The sequence below is a fragment of the Neopsephotus bourkii genome, unplaced genomic scaffold, assembly GCF_033783945.1.
Source record: "Neopsephotus bourkii isolate Nb327-2 ecotype Australia unplaced genomic scaffold, CSIRO-AGI_Nbou_v1 NB_936, whole genome shotgun sequence".
Taxonomy (NCBI): Eukaryota; Metazoa; Chordata; class Aves; order Psittaciformes; family Psittacidae; genus Neopsephotus; species Neopsephotus bourkii.
In genome coordinates, this window is record NW_026901430.1 from 2,033,646 (window position 1) to 2,050,796 (window position 17,151).

The following is a 17,151-nucleotide window of genomic DNA, read 5'->3' on the forward strand; positions in this document are numbered from 1 at the left end:
CATCACTAGAGGGCTCAGATCACTTTCAGAACGTTATATGTCTGAGCCAATTTTGATGTTTAAATAGTCCTTTGTTTTAGTGTAATGCATGCATGTTTATGTACAGAGAGAGGCATGATTCAGTTCTTCACATGTTGAAGCATTACTACACTTCTGACTTGCCTTTCTCTTCGTACTAGGAAGTTCTATGCAAGCAACTAAAAACATAGCTGTGTTCTGCCCCATGGTATTTTTCATAGTTTTTTTAATTTTCTGTTGTTTGTTTATCTCCCTTATGAGGAAAGACTGAGGGAGCTGGGTCTCTATAGTTTGGAGAAGAGGAGATTGAGGGGTGACCTTATTAGTGTATATAAATATATAAAGGGGGAGTGTCACGAGGATGGAGCCAGGCTCTTCTCAGTGGCAAACAATGATAGGACAAGGGGCAATGGGTACAAACTGGAACACAAGAGGTTCCACTTAAACTTGAGAAGAAACTTCTTCTTAGTGAGGGTGACAGAACACTGGAACAGGCTGCCCAGGGGGGTTGTGGGGTCTCCTTCTCTGGAGACATTCAAAACCCGCCCGGACACGTTCCTGTGTAACCTTATCTAGGTGTTCCTGCTCCGGCAGGGGGATTGGACTAGATGATCTTTTGAGGTCCCTTCCAATCTCTAACATACTGTGATACTGTGATCTCTGATTTTGAGGGTGGCCTTGAGGTGTATCTTTTAAAATACATTTTAAAGCTAGTAGATGTGCAAGCACATCAGAGTATTTCAATCTCTGTAGCAGTACCAAGTTTGTACAGATGAAGCATTTCTTTATGAAGGAGGTGGTCAAAAACTGGAACAGGCTTCCTGGAGAGGTGGCGAATGTCCCAAGCCCATCAGCATTTAAGAGGCATTTGGTCAATACCCTTAATGCTGTCCTTTAACTTTTGGTCAGCCCTGAGAGACCTGCACTCAGAAAGACAGTGTTGCCCCAGCGCGATGTGCCAGGGGCATATGGGAGGTTAAAGTGAGCTGCCAGCAGACCAAGGGGAAAGTAAGATAAAAGTGGACTGAGTCTAGCTCAGTTTCCATAAAGGCAGCTAAAATGCCTTATGCTTGAAATGGGAACAGGAGTGAGCTCTCAGCAAAAGTGTCACAGAGAGGGTTTAAGGCCTTTCACTGAAGAGGTCCTTTCTATTGGAATACAAGTGTTGGGAAAAGAAAGAAGGGATGTTTGACACAAATTCTTAGGCAGCTTCTTCAAATGAGTTCTTAGACTGTCACCATGATACTCGGGAAGTAATGGATGCAATTCAGCTCAGGGGAGCATGGGAGTCTGGGTGACAGTTCCAGAATTTATTCAGGCTTTGTTACAATATGATGTTCAGAAACTTTGTGCAGGCTTTCCTTGTGGGAGTTTTTATTGAATGTGTAGGCTTACATAGCTCTTAACTCTTTAGCAAAACAATTCCTACAGCAGCCTAGAATCTTGATGGTAGCATCGCTTTCAAACCTCTCATGTTCTTAGGCATTGAATCTAGAAGAAACGGAATGAATCAGTGATTGTTATAAATATCTTTAGTGCGTCATATAATCTGAATAACAATTACATGTGTCATAAATAATACCAAGATATTTTGTTGTGTTGTTGAGCTTAATCAGTAGTTTGGTTTTTAAGTTGTCTCACATAAGTTCCTGGCTTATTTAATATTTGGAGTATTGTTGAATCTGAGCCAAAGGCCAAAGTTCTTTTTATTTTTCATAATATTCATATTGGCAAGAAAACAGGTAGCCTTTTGAGTAGATTTTGAAGGAAAATGAAGACATGCTGTTAATTAGGAAGGCATACTTGCTTGCTTTGTAAGGTGAGAAGTGGGTCAAAAGCTTGGTTTGATTTTGAAGCTCATTGGGGTAGGAAGAGTATGGCAGACTCAAGCTCTATTCAATCTCTGAATAAATTTTGTGTTCTTTGCAGCCCACAGTTCCGAGCTGCACTTTGTTGAACATAAGTTTGAGACTCCTGCCTCAGTGAAGATCAGTCCTTCTTTTTCCTTCACTGAGCAGCCATCTGGAAAGGTGTCATCAACTTTTGAAAATGGGACCTTGATCTCAGCCTTTGTTACCCCGTTGGGAAAGTATCCATTGGATTTGATGACCAAAATGCAAGCAGTGTTCTCTTATGTCAGTGACAAAGTTACTCTGCATTTATCATTCATTCCCAGTGAGGAATATTTCCAAGTTTGAAGTGATTGCCATTTGTGCCATTAGCAAATGAAAAGAAAAATCAGCTATTTATTTATCATTTCCCTTGCTTTGTTGTGAGCATTTAAGTAGCTAAAGTTCCTAAGTAAAATGGCAAAGGAGTACCAGCCCTCAGATCGGAGCTTGGAGGTTAAGTTTTGCAGTCCTGTACTCACGTTGCATTCTGTCTGGAGGAATTAGGATGACCATTTTATTTCATTGTACAAAAGAAGCAGGTGGTTGTTATTTTTGTTCTACACACTGAACTCTGGAAAACCATGTTAAGAACAACTTTCCCAGTGGCAGCTGGTCAGTACCTCGCTGTGAAGGAATTTAGAGTTACAGCCTGCTTTTTGGGGAATATTACCCTACGCTTCCAGATTTTGTAGCTGTTCTTGGTGCTTCTTAGGACATTTAGTGATGCACTTTCACTAATCTATTTGCTCTGATAAGCTCAGTAAGTGGATTACAAGGTTTTTCTGTCACTGTAGACCTTGATAGCTTCACAAAATGTTTTTCATCTTGTTTTTGATAGAGGGCTGAACAGAAGTACAGTTATCTGTATTTTCACCAAAGTACAATGAAGAGAACTTTCTCTACTTTGTAAAGTCATGGAAGTTGTGTCTTACATTATTTTTCCATCATTTCCTAGTTGTTCAGTAGGGATGAGATGTCAGTGATTTTGTGGCTTTATCCCCTGGAACTGATGACTTCTGTGTGAGGATGAGACACTCATTGTAGGAGGCTTCATAGCCTGAATAGTTTCTAACTCTGTTATGACGCCTTTATGCTCTTTCGGTTAAAACCACCAGAAGATTTTCTTTTTCTCTCTGACAATCCTAAAATTTGTCTTGTTTTCTGCAAAAATGAAGGTGATTGCTTTTTACTGAAGTTGTGCTTTTTATTAAAGTGACAATAAAGTATGGAAGATTTTCAATGATTTTCTGTTATGATGCACAACAAATGGTACATTGAGAGACACTCATTTTATTCATTTTGTCTACTGTTAAGAGTAGATTTGAGATGTTAACTAGTTGGGAATAGTCCTTCCTTGCACCCTCCTACTAGTTGTTATTCATAGCAGAAAGCAGCACTCAAAGTCTTTCTTGAAAATTTGTTATAATTCAGGTGTTGATTCACGCTACTGCCTATTCCATCAGCAAGTTTCTGTTGCTATTTTTTAACTTCTTGTGAAGTTAATAGTATACCATCTCTATGTGGTTGAGAGCCTTGTTTTGTATTTCTGAATATAATTACCCTCTGCTGATTTGAAGAAATTATGCCAAAGTGTTCAGACAAGAGAGTCAAAGTTGGCCAAAGACTTCTGAATGCATATAAATTTCTTTTGTTGAACCAAAGAGCGGAGGAGTGGATATCTGACTCAGCTCCCCTCTCTCTCTGCTAACAAACTGTGAGCTTGCAGCTGGGAAAATGCTATGGGAGGAAAAATGAAGGCCAAAGTCATTATGTATATGGAGCCATGCCAGAATCTGTGAGGAAAATCCACCCAAGATAATGTTAAAGAATTACCAAAAAAAGCGAGAGAAGGATTGAGAAAAGATGACATTTCAGGAGTATCAGCATGGTCACATATGATGGAGTTATTGGACAGGGCAGTGGGAGCAGGGTGATGTTTCTGAGACTTGAGTAAGATGAAGTCATTTGTCTTGGTTAGAACAAATTCATAGAAATGCCAAGTGAGGGATAGAAATAGTAACCAAAAAGTGTATTAGAGAAGAGTTGAAGTGGAAGGCTAAAGTACAGTTGAAGGTCAGGCGCTTTAAAATGTGAATGACTGAATCATGCTTGTGTTCTAAGGGACTAGAAAAGGCCAAAAACTTCTGAAAGGAACTACAAGGAGAGAATAAAGAAGGGACAGAAAACAGCAGTTGGAGTGGGTTTAGTAAGCACCATGAGCAGCCTCAGCAGACTCTCAGGAGTCTGCACCTTTCTCAACAGGGCTAGTGAGGAGCAAGTGAGAGAGAGAGAAGGGGCAGGTGAAGTGATAACATAACACATATGTAGTTCCTTATAGGGCAGAGAGAAAGGATTCTATGTGAGGAAATGGCATCACACTCAACCTACCTGCAATGCTGTCACTTATGCATCCGTTTTATACTCTTCTACCACAATCCCCAAACTTTCCCCCAAGCTGCACTGCTTTGTAACACTTTGTTCCTGTATTATGTTGTTTTAAAGTGACTTTTACTGATGTGATGAATTATCCCTACTTTTTTTTTCCCCTTCTCCCTATTTGATGAACAAACACAGCTCTCATTCTATTGTTATTTAATCAAGAAGAGAGTGGAGGTGAGATGTCTTGTGCTGGTGACATTTTTGTACTCAGTAGACTTTGTCCTTTATAATGATGCATCAGAATGTCATGCCCCAGTCTGCTCTCATGAGGCGTACGCAAATGAGTGTCAGGAAGTCATGGAACTGAAGAAGAATGAAAATAATGCTGCCGTGGGGGGGCCCCCCCCCATATATTTGATGTTGTTCTTGCATGAAAAGCAAAGTAATGTTTTGGGTTTGAGTAAGACAGACTTTCTCGTACAGCAGTTTTCTGCTATAGGAGTTGCTGCCTCCTTTCTTGGCTGCCATTTCTTCTGCCTCTAGTTTTCATTGCTATACTCCCATTTCAGCCTCTTCCTGGTTTTGACAGCAGATAATTCCAATGGGTTCCTGCTTCTCTTTCTCCCTTCTATTACTTCCACACACCTTCCCCCCACCCGTTTTCTACCAGAATAAATGAGCAGAGGTTTTGGTCCACTTTGAGTTTGCTCACAAATTCAGTCCATGATCTTGCTGGCATTCGGATGTTACTCCCCCTCAGATGGGAAGTATTTAGTAGCTTTGTGAACTCTCCTGCTTAACTGCAGTACAGTCTAATTAAGCTACTTGCCTTGACTGAGGGAGCAGTAACTACAGACTAGAAGGCACAACATCACGAATAACAGCGTGAATAGGCTCTTAGTCTGTTCTCCCACACTAGAGATGACAAAATTTCTGTGAATGTAGCATTTTGCTAGAAACCCTTGACTTTTAGGTTGACGCATCTTTTTTCATAAAGGAACAGGAATTTATGTATATAAAAAATGTCAGTATATGGTTTCAGAATCTGCTTAGAAGGGCTCTAGTTTGCACCTGCCTGATGCTCTTATTCTCTCAGAGACTGGGTTCTCTGTGGTATTTGATTCTTTGCCATGCACCACAAGGTACTCAGAGGCATGTGAGATGGAGTTCTATCAAGAGGTGTCTATCAGGATGAAGTGGGAGCATCAGACACAGAGGCATTTTGAACTATCCAGTTTTTCCTCTGATGTTGATATACTTTAAATCCTTTGCTTATAGTTCCTGCTCTAAGCATCACGTAATAATGCTATATTCAACACAGACTTCTGTCTGGGTAGAACTGGAGTATTTTTGGTGTTCATTGGCAATCTCACAGAGTCATGGCAGCGTAGTTTGATCTCCTCCCAAATACAAGTGCAAAGATGTTCCCTGTTCTTTTCTGACACAAGAAGAGTGAGTTTGTCTGGTGAACCACTTATACCATTTTCTGGAGCACTTTTATTTCCTTAAAAATCTAATATCCAAATTCTATTAATTTATTTAGGTTGTGAGGTCCAGTGAAGCATGGAGCTGTGTGTGGGGGTGTTTCCCTGAAGGAGTTGCCAGTGAAATATATACAGCTGAGCTGACTGCAGCACTTCTTACTAGAGCATACTGTCAAGAGGATGAATGAATAGCATGGTAAGGATCTTTAGTTTCTGTTTTCAGTCCTCTGTTTGTGGTCAATCTAGAATTGAAAGCGTCAGCCACAGAGTAAACCTTGTTAATCCATGGTTTCACAACTGCAGTACGTTCTGATTAGTATTGCTGTGGAACAGGGTTTCAAAGCAAATCACAGGGCACTTCTGTTATCTTAAAATGAAAACCTAGGAACCTCAGACTTGAGCTGCTTACTGGAGCTGTACCATGTAAACCTGAGTGTGTCCCGTGTGCTTGAAAAGGAGTTAATCTGCATGACAAAAGGTTATCTGTGTCCAAGTTCGAATAAATATCTCTTATTTACAAGCTTTTTCCAAGTTGCAAAATCCTCAGGACAAACCATGCTTGATCCTGTTTGTGCTCAAAAATGCTATTCAGGGTAGTAGAGGTAGCAAAAGTGTCTTCCAAATGGTCATATATTGGTACCAAGTTTCAGCATAGTTCAATTTATCTGAACTGAATGTCCATTGCGATGCAGAATTGTATGTGCTGCTATTTTATTTCAACTGAATAATGACTATTTGCTGTTACTGATTACATTAATATGTAATTATTACCATGAGAGTCTAATCCCCTGAAACCATTGGTCACTTGATGTATGTTCATTAGCTACAAATGCTTTTCATTTTCCATTTGTATTTTATCATTTAATTGCTTTACTCTATTCAATATAACCCTTTTTTGGTCTTCTTTTAATCATTATTTGGAATAAGAATTAGCCCTTAAACAAACAGTGCCCAAATCTTATCTTGCTTCCTTGTATGTAGTGATGACCTTGCCATGGACAGGAATAAAAACCAATTAGCTATTGCTTCAGAGTTATAGTAAGAGTTCTCTTAACTATATTTGAAAATTGCAGTTAAAAAAATCTCAATTTTTCATATTGTAAATCAACAGATTATATTTTTGAAGGACACCAGATTCTAGGAATTCCCAATCTTCTGAGACCCTAGTGGAAACCTTTCCTTAACCATAAAATATAATAAAGTCCATATTTCTCTCTCTGAAAGAGACCTAGGCTCTAATAATATCTACAGCCTTTGAAGGGAATCAAGTTTGTAAGCATTCTAAGCACTTTTCAAAGTGGGAGTTTGTGACTAAGACAGTGATATATGACTCCCAAAATCACATGGCAAAGGAAAGTATCCTCCCTGGAGCTGTTTGAACTGGCCTGTAGCACTGCAGCAGGAATAAGGAAGACCGGGATTGGGGAGCTGTCTGTGAAAGACATGGGAATCCAGGGTGGCTCTGCAACCCCGTCCGGTCTGTGCGTTTGCTTTCCTTCCAGAGGAGACTTGGACATGAGGGTGGGGAGTTAGGAGGGTACTTGGAGGTGGCCAGCAAATGCACCTGGGGATTGGTTTTGCAGGTTGCAAATTGTGATAACCCTCTTCACTGTTAAGGCAACAGATACTGCTTGGTGCCCACTTCAGAGAGGCAATCCTGTTCCTCCTAGTAGAATGACATTTTCTTCACTGCAGTGAACTGCATTTGTAAGCCCTTAATATTTACATGTTTTGTCATAAAATTAATGAGCATCCGCCCCCTTAAAAATCTCATTAAAGTTTGTCTTTGGCAGGTTGCCTCCCAAAGTCTTGACAGCACTTTGGGTGCTGATGATCTGATCGGAGTGTCTTCTCATTCCCTCCTCCTTCCCCATCTGTTTGTATCCACCTCTTGCATTACCAAAATAAACTGGGGTAGGAACTGGTTCTTCTGTTTTTCTTTGGTGCAATGCTCAGTGGTGCACAACTTCTCTGCGGTATGAGTTGGCCTCTGCCTGTCGCTGCTGCATCATTTCCCCTGTCTAAACAAGTTACTTGAACAGTAAGCTGCATGCTGCAGCATACCATAATGTAAATAACTGCTGTGCTTTCCTGTGTATAGCTCGCATCTCAGACCAGTCATTTGTAATAATAATTCTGGCAACTTGCTTAAAACCAGAGGTCAAAGCAGAGGGACTGTTGAGTTGGTGGACAAAAGTACGGAAGATCAGAGGCTGAGGAACTTATAGGGGGATAATGAGGTCTGGTCTCTCCCCTCTGTAATCTGCACTGCTGCCAAATCGTGAAGGAAGGAGTGATGGGAAGCTTGTGCACTATAAATATGAAAATATAGCTGTATTTTAAGAAATTTTAATGTACTTCATAAAATGCTGCTCTTTGTCTGCTAATTTACTGTGCTCTGAGATGATACAAGCAACAAAGGAAGAAAACTGGAGGCTCAAACAGCCTACAGTAGCTAATTCTTTTGTGCCTTTGAACGTGTTAACATTAGAATTCATTAAACAGTGCTCTGGGGGTTGCAGCCATCGTTTAAAAGCGCCTCCTTTAAACAAATAAGGAATAGTATAGCCAAATGCAAGTAAGATAAAAATATAAATCAGTGGTTTTTTGGTAGCTGTTTATTAAGGACTTGTCTGTAGGCAATTTTACAACAGACTGCATAGTCATGCCTATTCAGTGGGCTTTCAGAAACTGGGGAGATAGTTGTTTAGGAATATCAAAGAACTTTTGTAGTCATTACATAGCTGTGGTGAATAATCATTAATCATCTTAAAAATAATTGGGGACAGATAACATAATAAACTGCCCCTGGATGTGTTTCTGTATTATCAGCCAGCAGTTATAAGTGAAAGGCAGAAATGGTGCTCCTAGCTAGTTTTGTTTAAAACAGCAGGAATGAAGAAAGAATTATCAGGATGTGAAATGCATTAAATCATGACAAGAGAATTCCTTTCATCTTGAGTATGGATGCTGACTGTCAATAACTGAGATTAATGCTACAGGAAACAAAGAAGAAATGTTAAATATAATGACATTTAAAGAAGAGCAATAACCAGTTTATTAAAGGAAAGTGGTTTGAACTCTGTGAGGCTGGCAAATGCAGTTTCAGAGGCATTTTAAGATACTATTGCCTCATCTAAATCATCATAGGAGTAAATTAAAATATATCCCATAAATTAAATCTGGTCTCTCTTTATTATTATCTCCTCTAAGGCATATGCATGCTCCTAATTTTCAAAAGGAACTCAAATGACTGTGAGCCTGAAATTCTGTATCCCCCCAGATTGCCACTTCAACAACTTTCCTATCTGATGAAACAGTGCCTGCTTGAGCAGTGCGTGTTCCATGAAGAATGAAATTGAGCTGGGTTGTGTGTGTTGGGGAGTGGGGGGGAGGTTAGCTTTCTTTTTTGTCCCATAGCTTTCTCCCTTTCCCGAATGTAATTGCAGCTTCTGGCAACCCTCGGTGCTGATGCTCACAGGGAAGTACAGAGCCAGGCTGGCAAGAGCGTCTGTGCCTGCAGCCAGGGAGAGTGTGTAACAGTTCGGTTTAGCCACTGTTCCAGTTAGTGCTGTGACATTAACCTGGGTGTTTCTCACCTCCAGTGAACTAATTTCTTCCAAGTTCTGGAGAAATCCTCTTTAGGACTTCTAAGCCTCATTGCCTTGGGAAACGTAGCCAGAAACATCTCACGGTCCAGTGACCTTGGCGGAGACAAGAAGACTCTAGTCTTAATGGGCAATCTAGAAGGAATTTCCCCTCACAGAACTTGGTTGGCAGAAATGTTGATTACAGGCTAAGGATGAGGATCTCCATAGTTCAGGGTGCTCCAATATTTATAATACAACCTACTTTATAAATTTACTTTATGGAGCCTTAAGGATGGAAGGTGCCATCTGTGTAGAGAAGATGGCTGTACCCGTGGTCTAAAACTGCAGGATGCTTGTGAACTAATGTGAACTTGTGCCTCTAATGATCGTATGGGGCTCAGTGTCATTTACCACTTGCCTACTCCTACCACCACCTTCTTGCTTCAATATTGCATTTACTCCATTAATTTCTTCTCCATTAATGTTATCATTTTCTGTCACTCAGCTGAAGTCCTATGTATTCTCTACCAGTCCAACTGTGCATGTCAGTCTCTCTTTGATGTGCCCTGCTTCTTTTAATGAATTAATTCCAAGGCTAGATAATCCTTAAATCTGAAAAATTTAGATTGTGGTTTCTCTAGGGCAGGCAATATGCATACTGTTTTGTTTAGTGCACATCCTTCTGTAGTGATGATAAATCTCAGCAACTCTAATGGAAATTATAATTGGTGTCAACAAAAGATTCTGTGAAGAAGTTATTTCAGCTGAATACAGCATCAGAGAAGAGTTTAAATGTCTGTTCTTTGGAGGTTCTGTGACCTGCTCTGTGGGACCAGAGGTTTAGCCATATTCAAGGATTTGGTAGGACTGGATGCCCTTGCTTCAAGGCCCCTTTGTTAATTAAGAAACTAGAATTGCTTTGTGTCATACAGTAACCTAGGTATAATGACACTGCTTATAGCATGTGTACCTGCTTGTTGATCTTATCTATGTAACCATGATTTGAAAGAGGGAACGAACAGCACTGGAGAATGCTGTTGGCTTTTTGTGGAGGCAGACACTGTGGCCTTGCCTTTTGAATGTCTCTTGAATGTGGCTCAAACTAGAATCGGTCCAGTTATGTGACTTGAGCAACTACATACTTTATTTTATGAAACTGGTACTCAGTAAGCTTATATAACCTTCATTCTTTGTAGAAAAAAACATGAGTGACATAGGAGGCACCATGGCATTGCCAAGATAGCTGTAGCACATGGTAGATGAACTGAATTTTCCTTGTTCTGGTCCATAAGGAAGCATGGATGATGCTGTGCAGTCAGATTGGTGCTTTGCTTTTTCCTGCATGGTAGAGCCACTAACCAGACACTGAAGTCAGTGTACGATTGGGGATTTTTTGGTTTTGGGTTTGGATCCTTATTTTCTCATGTGCCAGAATTTGATGTTTCACATTACATAGATGGGTCTTAGTTAGTATTTGAAAGATTACTTCATTGATCCAGCAATTATGGATGTGAACATAAAGTTCACTGGCTTCTACTAATCAGCATTCTGGGTGCATCTAGACTTTTGACTTTGTTCGCAAATAATAGAGTATGGTTCTAATACTGTTTGTACTACTGTATTCATACTGAGTGAAATGAAGATTCTTACCAATTCAAGCACTACAGTATGTGGATTTAGAGGAAGAAATGTTTCACTGAGCAGATTATCCAAAACTGAAAGGAGAAAGTAGTTTTTCAGATTACTTCATCCTGTTATGTTTGTCACTGAAAATAAGAGAAAGCTCCTAAGCAAATGGAAGCAAGGTTCTGGATGACATAGCCTAAATAAACGTTTGTCTGAAGTGATGTTCTGTTGAGAATGAAGCCATAAGTGAAAATACAGCAAACAGGAGAATACTTTTAATAGGGATCTGAGATTCTTTTGTTTGTGAGATGGTATTGTCTAAGATAGGTAAAAAGCAGTGGTTGAATTGGGCTTACACTGTCAGTAGGCATATTCTCCACAACTACAGTGAAGCTAGGGATGTTAGGGTAAATTGAGCTGGGCTCTAGTCTGTAGAAGTGGAATTTCACCTCCTGTGTGCATTGAGGTATGGAGGCTGAAGCTGCAGGGGGCTTTTCCAGCCTGATACAGCACACATGTGCATGTTGTTCTCATCTTCATATTGCACCCAACTTTTTCTATTTTGTGCAAGTAATTCCAGTGTGCTGGCAGCAGGGGATGAGTGTGGAAATGAGGATAAACTGAGTAAAACTCAGAATATGTAGTTAGGCATTCCGCTACTACACCAAATTTGGGCTTGTATAACATGTTGGACGAGGCCTTGGGTAATATGGTTTAGAGCGAGGTGTCCCTGCCCATGGCAGGGGGGTTGGAACTTGATGATCTTAAGTTCCTTTCCAACCCTAACTATTCTATGATTCTATGATTCTATGACACTGGATAAAGAGTTGAAAGTTATTGATGGAGAATATCCTCAACTGTGTCTTTGAGAAGTCATGTGCTTCTCTGTGCTTCATATTACAGCCATAAATTAAGCTTTGCACTAATATTTCACCTGCTCTTTCAGGTGAAGGGAATATTCTCGTAGCAATGATGGTGAAAGAACACAGAACTGCTTCTCCCTGTTGGCTGAGATGCCACAGGAATGTTTTACCCAGCTGTGCTTCACTCCAAAGCAAACTGGCTGCACCAAAAGAGTTTCTCCATCCTGAGTCTTAATGATTTCGTTTTCCTTGTCCATTGACTTCTCAACTTCTGGTGTGGGGAATTTTTTTTGTTGGTTGAGGTTTTGGTGTTTTGTTAATTTTTTATTTTCTTTTCTATGTTATTTTTTGGTGTTTGGTTTTGTCGTGGTTTGGGTTTGTGTTTTAGGGGGGTTTGTTTGGTTTTTGGTGTTTTTTTTTTGTTTGTTTGTTTGTTAAAGCAGAATAATAATGTTTAAAAACTGGACTATTGTAAGGTTTAAAATATGAGAAAATAGAATTAAAAATATTCAAAATCCAATTGAAAGACAGTGTTGTGTTCAAATTGGGTACTTCTCTTTTGTTCTGAAGGAGATTTTGGGGGTCTCTATCTGTGGTGTTCTCAGGACTTGGAAGAATTACTTTTCAGTAATCTGTGTTGGGAGATTAGTAGGTGAATGCATAGTTTTCCATTTTCATAAGAGACAAGAGTTTTGAATAGTGACCTCAGACTCCTCTGGGGCTCTCAGCTTAAACTAACTTCTGTTGGTTTGGTGGTTGAGTTTTTTTTTATCTTTCATTCTAAATGGTTGAGAGTACCATAAGGGTAGCTAGCAGGAATTTTTCTCTTATCTATCGAATTTCACAAGGATTAATGAAGATGAAATGGGAGCTTTTGTTGTAGGAACCGAGTGAATCTTATGGCCTTTATAGCAAACTATTTGTTGATGTAGTAGAAATTGTGTTTCACTAGCAGGGTAATTCATCAGCATCAGACACCAGTAGTACTGTATGTGCTGAAATCAATTCTGTGTGAGGTTCAGAGCACACTAGAAATCTTATGCTTTAAAATATCTTTCTGGGTGTGACAGAGAAGAATTAAGTGATTACCGTAAACTGAAGTAAACAGACATACTAAGACATATTAAGCTTTATCAATAAAAACTATTTAACAAAAAATCCTATGCATTTGGCCATTTTAATTCATGTTGGCAATAAATACTTCCATTTTCTGAAAGACTGCTTGGGGAAAATTTTATCATGTTGAGCTTCTCGGACTATATGGTCATAGATGAAAAATGTCAGAACTTCTATTAACTGGAAGCAGTTTATATGCTGGTAAATGATGTATGAGTACAATGGGCAATGATGGTCAGAACACAGCCCAGCATAGGTTTTGCCTGGCTGGTGCTGAGAGGTTAGCAGTCTTGTGCTCCTCTTCGTCCTCTGCTTTTGGAAAGCCTGTGGGGACTACATCCATGCAGCCACGGGCAGAACTGGATGCAGCCAGGTGAGCGTCACTGGACAGGCCACAAAAGGGTATGAAATATGGACTGAGACATAAATGACAGGGGAGCAATGAGGAGTGGGAGAGTGTGAATATATCCAGTAGTGAAGAGAACTACTGACAGCTTTATGTCCTAACAATATTTGTGTACATGAAAATTCTCATTAAGCTTGGCTGGACTGTGAATGAGAAAGGGCTCATGGATGAGCTTGAGCTTTGTCCCACAGGTTTGTGATTATTAAAAAAAATAAAAAGGACAGTTTCTGAAGTATTTTTCCCCAGAGTTTGCTGTATATGCATGTTATGTATGAGGAAAATTTAGCTATTATTGAAGAAAACAAATACTAATTGTGTGCTAAATTGAGCCTGCACATACACATTTCTCCTATTTTATAATTGGTCAAGCTGAGCCATTCACAGAACTGCTTAAAGCTGAATGCCTAGGGCATAAAAATTACCCACAGTGGGAAGCTAATAATATCATGTAGTAAGGCAAAGTAATATTTGTGCTAAAAGAAAGTATTAATTAAACTCTTTGCAAGATATTGTTAGATTCCTCATATTTAGAGTCTTGCTAAAGGTTCAGTGAGACACATCAGTTTTCCATTTCCACACAGTCATTTCTGGCTTGAGTTTCTGCAGACAGCTATTTTGCAATGTGCACACTTTGGAACTTATCAAAAACCTGATGTTAGTCATCCTCAGTAATATTAGAGAATGTTATTAGTTCTGTTATTTCCAGAGCAAAAGCATGGCCAGTCTTATCCTGAGAAATTTGCTTTGAAAATGACACACCTCTTTTTCTTCAAGCTGCCTAGGAATATAAGCTTAAAGAACCATTTGTTTTAAGCCTGAGGTGCACATATGTGTGGTGCAGTTGACATGCTGGAGGGAAGGGATGCCATCCAGAGGGACCTTGACAGACTTGAGAGCTGGGCTAATGCCAACCTCATCAAGTTCAGTAAGGTCAAATATAAGGGTCCTGCATGTTGGTCAGGGCAATCCTAAGCACAGCTGCAGGCTGGGTGGAGAATGGTTTGAGAGCAGTGCTGAAGAGAAGGAAGTGTTGACAAGAAGCTCAGCAAGACCTGTACTAAATATCAAGTATGTTTCCAAAGAGCTGGTTGGTTTACACAGAGTGCGGAAGCCGTATGATGCTGATATGTTCACTGGCTTTGTCAATTAAAACTAACTGTGTGCCACATCATCAAATTCTGTCACTTGATTAGAAGGAAAACATGAGTTGGGACATCTAAAGAAATGCAACTGGGAGCATTGTGGCCTGATGGTGGTCTGTGAGGCATTTGGAAAGCACTGCATGAAGCCAGGGCTGGGCTGGTTGTTATCAGACTTCTGGGGTAACCTGTACATGAAGGTGAAACTGTACATGTAGTTAGGATGATTTAATTTCCAAAAAGAAATTGTGTGTGCATAGGTAAGAGTATCACACATTATAAGATTTATTACTTTGTTTAGAGATGAACACCCAGCTTACCCAGGTGCCCATAAACATTGTGCTGCTCAGGCAGCATTAACCTGGGGGAGGGATGACTGCAGCCGTGTGATGTTCCTGGTGATAAAAATTTGCTGATGAATGTAAATGATCTAAGATTTGTCTTCCATGCTTTCTTTTTCTCCTATGGGAGAAAAATTAACCCCGTTCTGTCCGTAAGAGAGGGTCCCTAAGTTTGTATTCAGAAAGTATATACTGAATTATAGCTGTTTACAAAAGTCAACCTTTTAATAGTACCCTCCACTAAACTGAGTCTTGATATCTTTCCTTTGTGGTCATACCTGTGGCATGAAATATACTGAAGGAGCACGTGGAAAATGCAGGGTCTGCTTCCAGCTGCAGCCCAGATATTGCTAGCTTTCAGTACCACTGCTTTCTCAGCAGAGATGGCTTGCAGGTAGAAAGTACCTGCATTCTTAGAAGCTGAAATGGAGAAGGCCAAAATGAACTGAAGAGATGGAAGGGCTTGTTTATAGTGTGCCACAGTTTATTATGTATTTATTGTCCCAATCTTTAAAGACAGGCTAATGGAGAAGGGGAACTAATCCTGTGGGTGTTGAATCTCTTCTGATAATGAGAAACATAAGCATAAAATTGCAGTAAAGCAGGACAGCCTTGGCTGAATTTTCCTAAGAGTAAGCTTTTTTCCACCCTACTGTGCAAAACAACTAGAATATTTCCATTACAACCATGCTCTTCACCCAAGTTAATAGCTTTGTATCAGGGCCTGACTTGCCTGAGTAGCCTTCCTCAGAAGATAGATAAAATTTTGTATGCTTTAAACTTCAGCTTTGACTCATGTTTCATAATTCTTGCTGTTTGTTTTGTCAGTACGGAGAGAAAGATGGAAATGTCTCATAGAAAAAAATGAATAAGTAAACACACTGCTGAATGTGGCCCAGGGAAGTTAAACTGATGATATATATTTGGTTTTAGATATTTATGATTTTTGCTTAGCAACAGATGGATCCCCTTCCACATACCACTGTTTTAGAACATACCCCAATGATGTGATGATAATGTTCTTCATATCTTAATTATTCTTAATATCAAATTTATGAGTGTTGTTCCAGATCCCAGTGTTTCTTCCTCTATGGTTCATTGCAAGGATTCCTGAAATCCCTTTATCTGGAGCCAATAATCTCTCTCAAGCACATTGTTTCTGTCTGCTATTAGAAGATTGAACAGAATTAGTATCCAGGAAGACGTTCTTAGGGGTTAGGCTTTCTGAGGTTTCTCTTTCTAAAAAGTGACCTCATTCACCAGTTGGGCGTTTATAGGCAAAAGGAGTGGCTGTAACCCCAGAGTGGAAAGGAAAATAGGAAAAGAAACAGTTGACACTTATAGTTTGTAAAAATGTAGATAATCGAGCCACATGCTTCTTACTCTCTTCCCAGCTTTGTTCCCTTTAAATATTTTTGGTTTATAAGAGAACTTGGTTATGTTGCGTTTGCCAGAGGAGTAATTGCAAATGAAAAGAATGGAAACAGAGAGAAAGCTTTGAGCAGAGGCTGTGGAACAGCCAGCCCACTGCAGAGGCAGAGTCTCTTGGTTTGTTTTTACTTACTATGCTGCTTTTTTCCTACAGAGCAACTGGCAGTAAATTCAAGAGCTAAGGAAGTTTCTAGTCCCTCACAAAAAAAAATAATCCTACCATTCTGAGAAGGGATCGTAATGTGATCTGAATCCATTGTAGGTTGAATGATAAATCTCAGCCTTTATTACCTTATAGTGGCACCAGCCACAAATTTAAGCTACATTTGTAGACTGAATTAGGGTTCTGAAGTGGCACTGAGAGCCGATTTGTTTTTCTCCTTGTGAACCAATATCAGCAAAATCATAAAACATATTGCTTGAAAGACGCTTGTGTGTATTGAGAGTTTGTCATTGATCGTCAGAACTTATCATACATCTCTCTTTCACGATTTCTTCCAAATTTGGGGAGTTTTTTTTTAAATTAACTCATTTTCATTGAGGTATGCTCTTCCTAAACTTGATCTAGCTGCAGTTTGAAGTAAGAGCCTCACTCTCTTTTTTCCCTTGAGCATTAAACCTCAATAAGTGTTAGACTATAATATTGGCAACCAGAATACAGAGGAACTTGCATTATCATCAACTGTCATTCTGATCTGACAATACTGTATTATATTCTCAGTAGATCCTTTTGTGAGCAAACAATGAGTGGCATAAATGGCTATGCTGGTCTGACATGGGGAATTTGACTTGTCAGTTAAAGAAGAATAAGGCAAAAATTGTATACATGGCCAAAATATTTAGCATAAAACTACTTGTGCTTCTCC

The 17,151-nt window shown here is 39.6% G+C and overlaps 1 long non-coding RNA gene across 2 annotated transcripts in view; it reads left to right on the plus strand.

Annotated features, from left to right (window-relative positions):
* Positions 1-17,151, plus strand: part of LOC133214804 (uncharacterized) — a 79,218-nt gene that overhangs the window by 53,020 nt on the left and 9,047 nt on the right. For both annotated transcript variants that reach the window (XR_009726231.1, XR_009726232.1), the window contains exon 2: positions 5,833-5,969. This is a non-coding gene — a long non-coding RNA (uncharacterized LOC133214804). The remainder of the gene's footprint in view (positions 1-5,832; positions 5,970-17,151) is intronic.